This window comes from Trachymyrmex septentrionalis, unplaced genomic scaffold (genome assembly GCF_001594115.1).
Source record: "Trachymyrmex septentrionalis isolate Tsep2-gDNA-1 unplaced genomic scaffold, Tsep1.0 scaffold196, whole genome shotgun sequence".
Classification (NCBI taxonomy): domain Eukaryota; kingdom Metazoa; phylum Arthropoda; class Insecta; order Hymenoptera; family Formicidae; genus Trachymyrmex; species Trachymyrmex septentrionalis.
In genome coordinates this window covers 136,228-144,380 of record NW_017305135.1, presented here as the reverse complement: position 1 = coordinate 144,380, position 8,153 = coordinate 136,228, and the positions used below count along the sequence as shown (strand labels likewise).

At 34.2% G+C, this 8,153-nt stretch overlaps 1 protein-coding gene across 1 annotated transcript in view; it reads right to left on the bottom strand.

The window, feature by feature from the left end:
• LOC108747160 (protein TANC2) overlaps positions 1-8,153 on the bottom strand; it is a 27,119-nt gene that overhangs the window by 18,128 nt on the left and 838 nt on the right. The gene's annotated exons all lie outside the window — the stretch shown is intronic.

Below are 8,153 nucleotides of genomic sequence, written 5' to 3'. Positions count from 1 at the left end.
TATATAAAATAGTCTCTCTATTTGTATACATTATCTCACTCTAACTTATACTGTCTCACTCTGTAATTCTAATTAAAATTATTAAATGAGGTAGTTATGTTTAAGTATATACAGGAAGATGGTATGTAAACCTTTTTCTCTCTCGCAGGATTTTAACAAAATCGCTCGTAGCCAGACTCTGTTGCAGAGTCTCTAGTGCTTGAAAGTTACCACTTTCTGATTTTCTAAGTGCCATAAAATATGCCGATTTGTTAATCTTATCACGTGTCTAGCAAAATTTTCTATGTGAAAAATATCTTTGGAAAAGAAATTAATGAAGCGAAAGCGACCATTAGATAATTACGAGTGATATTGGAAAACATTAAGTCTCTCATTCAGCTTATTTCTCTCCACACACACACACACACACACACACACACACACACACACACACACACACACACACACACACACACACACACACACACACACACACACACACATATATATATATACTCGTACACACAGGGTACTTTACTAAATTTGATGATATAGGATACATAAGAACGTCGTATCTAGCAATAAGAGAATAAAATTATCTTTCATTAGTATCATAATAATTCTTACATACGCTCACATTCATAAATGATCGCATTGGATATGTACAGCAATGAGTGAGAAAGGATATTCAACGAGCCAACGAGCTTCCTTGTGCGACATAAGTGCCTCCGCACTCTCTAGGATCGCATTTAGCATTTGTATTCGCGAAACATTACTTTCTACTTTCACATCCCAGTCTAATATACGATCTTTATATGTACGTACTAACTTAATGTACGTACATTTTTTCCTTTACGTCGCGTCGGAAGGTCATCGGGAATCCAAAGGAATCCCTGGACAATATTGAACAGCTCCGACGATCATAACGAAAAAGAGAAAGGATACGTCGAGAAAGCCGGTGTGCACTCATTCTGTTTTTTTGTTCCATCTTCGATTCAGCCGACGATGTCAAGTGGTAAATCTCTCGCGATCCATGTAGCTTCCTGATCGATGGATTCTTTTCACAAATCGGTAATTACAATATATCGGTATAGAGGAAGATCGGATGATATCGGTTTGATTGAACGCTAGACTTTTTCGAGATTTTCTTGAACGACAAAAATATATGTATATGACATAAAACATTGTTCTTACAAAACACTCTTTTGCTCGTATTTTTTTTTTTAAATAAAAATAACCAACATTTTTATATTTTTTAATGTCATTTAGATTTCTTGTTTGTGTAAATTGGAAAGTGGTATCGGACAGATAAATGTGACTGGTGATGTGATATGACTACACTCAAAAAAGAAGTGTTCAATTTTAAGATATTAAAATGTTTTGTTCTTGTATTACTATTTTTTAAACACTTAAAGATGTTTTAGTTTCAAACTTTGTCAATAAACAAAACACTATGTATTTGAATTTCAGTATGATCTTCTCCTATAAGTCCACCTTTTTTTAACGCAACTCTACTTCTCGTTGCAAGTTTGCAACGACGAAAAGTTGAAACACTAACAATGAGATAGCAACAAAGGGATAACCACTCTTGAATCCCGGTGTACAATCTACCAGAAGTCCGTTGAATTCCTTGTAATAAAGTCCGATAAAATCCAATAAAGTCCGATAAATTTCTCAAAGTTCGACAAATTTATGACTTCCTCGAAGTCTGATGAAGTCTTGAAGTTTGAAGTCCAGATGTTCTTATTTTCTGAGTGGATACGATGTAGAGACGCACCGCTAATTTGTTTTACAAACTGATCATTTGTTTTTGACTATAAATCTGATTTATAGTGCGGATGATGGAAGAAGCCATCTCGAGAATACAATAATAATAACGATGAATTTAAGGATTTTGTATTTCTGGAGGATTTTACGTTTCAAATCTTCTATAAAATAAAAAAAATCTAAGATGAAAATTGTATTTTAAGAAGGAAAAAGGGAGAAAATTTACTAAATTAAGAGAAGAGCGATTCAATTTCTTGCTTTTCAGAAGTTCGTATCGGAAAAGAGTCGTAGTTTTCGATCAATAAACGTGTCAAGATATTTATTGCAGTGTTACAATCGCGGATAATAATTAATTTAAATGCAACGTCACGCGCGAATCCTGGTAAAAGACAATAATTTTGCTGCGGTTCTATGTCAAATTTTATTCGTTAATTTTCTTCGTTGGAAATAAAATGTCCTATTTGCAGCTAATATAATCATTTCCAAAATTTGAATTAATCAACAATTGATTTGACTGATGACGATCAATCAAACGGATGTTTTAAGGTAAAGAAAAGAGTGCTCGATATATTACATAAAGTAGTTGCGTACTATTATAAAGTATACTGTTATAAAGGCTCGGAAAAATGTAGCCGTGTATTATTAGCAAATTAGCGAATTAGCAATGCAGTTGATTTTGCGTCGTCGATGGTAGTCGACGTGCAAACCGTATAGATGTACATTGTTGCACCTTTCTACATTGGCTAGGGCAGCGGATACGGGTGGGCGGACCGGGGCCAGGATCGGGACCATAGTGATGCGATTCAAGCAAGCAGAGTCCATGTTGAAACGAGTATCGGTAATTAAACGGGCACCTCGCTCGACAGACTCATCATTAAAAACAACAACGACAACGACGATTTTTGCCTCACCGCACGTCACGCTCCGCTCGTTTCGTTTCTGCCTCGAAGCGCAGAGACTGCAGAGACGTGATATCGTATAGTCACGACGTTATTACAAGATGAGTATATTTCGCTCACACAACTATTTAAAATGAAATTAATTCAATTCAAATCGATTAATTTAAATGCGACTTTTGTAAGTTATATATTATATTTGTAGAACGAAAAGGGAGAGACAGATTGGAAATTTTGTTCATTTACAGAGAGATCAAATATATAATAGATTCCCTATTAATTTTTAGATATTAATTGAAAATTTCAAAGTTTAAAATTTCATAGCACAATGCGATGAAAAATTTGTACAGTCAATCTCGCCGTATCGTGATAAAGCATAGGAGATTCCGTACCTCGGCAAGTGTGCTGTAAAACGGACCTTATACGGATACCCGACGCAAGATTCAGTCTCGAGCAAAAAGAACCGTTGCGTCGCACTGTATAATATATAATACGCGTTCGATGCATCTTGCAAGCGGCACTCTCGGAAAATATCAATTTCACATTCGGTGTTTTAATGATAAAATGTAGTAACTCCTTGTTTTGTGAGTAATTTAATATATACATATATACATATTTTATATATACATGTATGTATATGTATGCGTACACTAAAAAGATGTTTTACTTTCAAACTTTTCAATAAACAAAACACTACGTGTTCGAACTGAAAAACACTATGTACAATATTTTCAATCCAAAAGCATAGTGTTTTGTTTATTGGAAAAACTGAAACGTTTAAAAGATGGAAACAAGAACAAAACATTTTAACATCTTAAAATTAAACACTTCTTTTTTGAGTGTATACTTTGTTTTACTTAATCTATACATATGAGAAAATACAGAAAAAGTAATATTTAAGGTAAAAAAAACCTATTTAGAGACTTTATTTCTCATCTTTCCTTACGCTACACACTAAAGATCAGAAATCAATCCTGGAAAATATTTACATTTTAATAATCAATCTTCAACAATAATTTCTGTGTTTATTCGTGACAATATAACATGTAGGACGACCAACGCATGATGTCGGACAGCATTTTACAAGACCGAAAATTATTCGCGTTACTCGAATTGAAGCTTGACCGGCGTATCATAGGTACAATTGGTTGCGTAGGCAACGTCAAATGTTAAATCGTTCCATTAAACGTCACGATAGGAGAGATGTGACAAGATTACTCGCCCACGACTGAATTTCCTGTAAGACTGATGAAAACGTGCGGCTTAATCATAATTGCGGATTTAATAATAATCACGACGATTAAGCGAGCGAGCGAGCAAGAGAGAGAGAGAGAGAGAGAGAGAGAGAGAGAGAAAGAAAAAAATAAGTTTAAATCCCGATAACTATTCGCAACGTTTGCTATTTTTAAAAGATTAGGAACGAATATGCAATCCAGACGATAATACCAAATGGTAATCAACTATTATCGGATATCAGTGACAATACAGATATGTGAAAAGAATATATAAAAATATTATCACAGTCAATGGAAGGAAAGGAAACGTAATTACCGTCAACATTTATCTCCATCTCCATCATGCCATCATCTCTTGAAAGTTTATAAACCGCAACTACGGATAAACCACGAAACGAACAGGTGCATTAAATCAGTTGCCTGTTTATAGAGCTTACTAATAAACGTCTTAGCTGCAATCACAAGATTTCTCTCGTCTATTGACAGTATTTGCCATATTTTTATCATGACGCGACGTTAATAAATATGAAAGTGGAATGCTATAGTTAATCATATCGTGGCAAATTACGTAATAATTATTACTAAAAAAAATTATTAAAATTTTTAATTATTACTTCGTCATTGTCACGTGTTATTGGCATATGTATGTTTCATTATCAGTTTCATGTTTCGATTTTGCGATGTAGAATAATTAAAAATTATCCGTTATTCTAACAGAGACATAACTTGGATTTTGACTTTAATCTTTTATGTTTCTTTCATATTTGATTCTAAATCTATCATAATACTTTTAACAAGAGATTTGCGACAGATTTAAAATATATGTACTTAAATACGTTCATTACATTTCATCACCTTAGTTGTGAATTATTAAATATATTACAAAAAGAGAACTTATTTAATAAAGAGTTGATATTATATTTATATTGCAATTTCTATCACAATACACGTCTTCAAACAAATCTGCTGTTTGAAAATCATTAAAGTTTTGATTTTTGCAATTGTATGAATTACCACTTTAACAGTTTAAATTTATAGCACAGCTTTCGCGCTAACAATTGCTTTGTGGATTTCATATTACCACGCAATAATGCGATTTCCGCGAAAATTATAGACCAGTCGTTAGAGAATTTCACGTTTCTATTTTTACATTATTTACTGCCGTAGTCTCTAAATTATTATACTTGAAATGCTATCGCGTAGACCGGTATTCATAGTCGATTCTTATTTAAAACTATTACATCTTAAGTACAGTCTTAAGACGTCATAAGTCAATTACAGAACAGCAATTTATTAGACATTATTTAATTAGCATTAAGGCATTACTGAATTAGGTGCTACTTAAGAGAATCTTGAAATAGCAAAAATATTAATCAATAGTTTGTACATAAGTGCGTTCCGAGTTACGCACCCTACTCGCTGTGACAGAGTTTCAAAAAAACTTTTGATGTGCAGTACTTTAATAAAGAAATAAAAATTTCTTGTTAAAGAAATTCTTCTTAGAGAGAGAATTTTAAGTTCTTATAAAATTTTAATGATTTTCTCGGTTCCCGAATATGCCAGAGAATAGGTTGCATTCCATTTTTCGAATTCTTCGCATTTCAGACTGGTCTAAGAACGTAAGTAATTCCTGCCTTTTTAAGAGAAGGTTAATCGTAGAAGGAGAACGAAAAAATTTTTTCTGAACCACGTCAATTTGGTAGACGTAGGAGCCCGAAGAGCCCATATTAGAATTCGAAGACCCTTTCGCTCGAGTTTTTGTTCCCCCGCGGGCTGTCCGTTAAATTGGTCCTAAGAGAAATAAATAATAATAAAGGGCAAAGCAAGAGTCAAACCCATTTCTTTAAAAAAGTCACACAATTAAAAGAATAAATTACAAACAGAGAAAAGTAAAATTGAAAAAAAATATATAATAAAAGAATTATTTTATTATATATTTTTTTGCAATTTTACTTAATTGTGTGACTTTTTTAAAGAAATGGGTTTGACTCTTACTTTGCTTTTTATTTATTGTTATTTATTTTGTATAGGAAAAGTCGAGCTGAAAAAGATTTGTAAAAAAGATAAAGCTTAGAAAAGAAAAATATATTCTCGGAGAGACAGAGAGAGAAAGAGAGAGAGAGAGAGAGAGAGAGAGAGAGAGAGGAGAGAGGATTATTCGTAAACCTTTGTATCATGAATGGAAGCTAGGTGATCTAAGGATAAACGCATCAACTTTTTCAAATTATTCAATTCAAACTCACGAAATGAAAAATAACTAAGAACGAGTAAAGGTAAAAGAGCTTCGTAAGAAATTCCTACTTCCGCTGTCATAGAGTTTCCCGTGTCAGTGTCCTGTAACGCTAGTGCGATGCAAGGTACGTAGATCAGCTCGAGAATCCTCTCATGATAGAATCGATGGAACGATAAAGCGGGGTACCCTGTTCGCCCACGTAGCATTTACACGCAAATTCTACGTACCTATATATTATATGTGAGCGTGATTTTGCGTGTGTGCGTAGAACGAACGAAGCAGTAGAGATGCGCGAAGGATGCACACCGGTTTTTCACTGGATTATTAAATTATTTGCAATTAAACGCGTATTAGACTTGAACTGTACAACCGAAAGCATGCGATCAACGCGATTCTTTACTCTGTTACCGTAACGTAACATAAACGTTTTGGATGGAAACTCTTTGCGATTCGCATCCGAAACATTGTTCACCACATATCTAATATCGATAAATCTGGAAATTTCCTTAAACTTTTACAAACTAATATGTACCCAGGATAATAAAGTGACAATTGTTTTCACATGTTTGTAATAACTAAATAGATTAGATGAAAAGAATTTCACGTTTACGTATAAATTATTATTATTTAATTTAATAACGTTAGAATGTAACGTGTTAGAATGTAACTTTTTTAGTGAAATAAAAGCCGTAAAGTCAAAATAATACCATATAGCACTTAGCTTACCAAAACGGCACGTTTAAATTCACGTTACTCCAGAGGCAGACACGGAGATACACGGAGGCAATGCATTCGCTCTCGCCTACGCACTCGTCGCGACACTCTTGTCTGCTCCCCAGAAAGTTCATTCATTCGCTCGTATCCTTCTTTCATTCAAAGTCTGATACACTTGAATCATGAAACCACATCGCGTCGGGGCGAGTACGAGGCTCGTAGATAGCCATGCGCGCGTGCACGTGCTCGTGTTATCGCTCTCAGAAATACATACGTGATGTGTGTACGCATTGTAGCTCGGCCATAGTCTTACGTCTTACTTTGTGATTATTGTCCCGAGGGGAGTTCTCCCAATCTCTCTACGTTCTATCGCTCCTCCCTCCTCTCCCGGCAATTATTCGCTTATCTGCCCATTTCCTGCCTCGTCAAATAGTCCGAGATCGACGAATACGTTAAATCCTCAAAGACTTCTCGTAGAATTTTAGTTGAGTTAAAACACGATGTTATTACAGGACGACAATTCGAAGACAGACGATACATTTCTTTCAACTCTCTAGAGATTAATAGTTTTCTATTACAGGACACACCAAACGAGACGTTTTAATCATTACGACGAGTTTCGTTCTTATTCCTACATGAAAATGTTACAAAGGGAACATACTCGTATATATGTTACAATCGATAATTTGTTTATTAAAGAGAGAAGACAGTCTCGGCTATCATTTTACGTGCACTGCATGTACACGCTCGTACACGAAATAAATACACGTGTAATATATATGCATATGTGTATGTTCATTTCCTTGTACTATAGTTGTGCTACAATTATGTATAACAATACGTGTCACACAACTGATCGGCTCGGTGTCAACATCATACTTGACCAGTACGATTCTCTGCTACTTTTTCCCTTCTTCCCCTTTTTTGAATTACAAGTATACCTAAATATTAAAATACGCGTAGACATATGAAAGCATGCCTTGAACCATTCATTTTTCATTTGATCGGGATAATTAACAAAAAATTGAAAAAACTGTAAAAAAAAGATGACGATCATTTGAATTTTCGTCAAGTAAGTTTTAATTACGACATAAACTATTAATTACGGTATTTGATTTACCGATTCATAATCTTCTTTTCGCCGAGGTATCGTACGTGTCTAAGATCGAGATTCTCATGGGGAAAGATATGACCTCGTTGTTTTATATGCGCTCTTGGTACGTGCGTGGCATACGTTTCGCTACGTATCCTCTTGTTTAAAATAGCTCTTATTATTGCGCGTTAATAAAATTCTCATTATTAAATAAGAATATATCAATATTATTAATA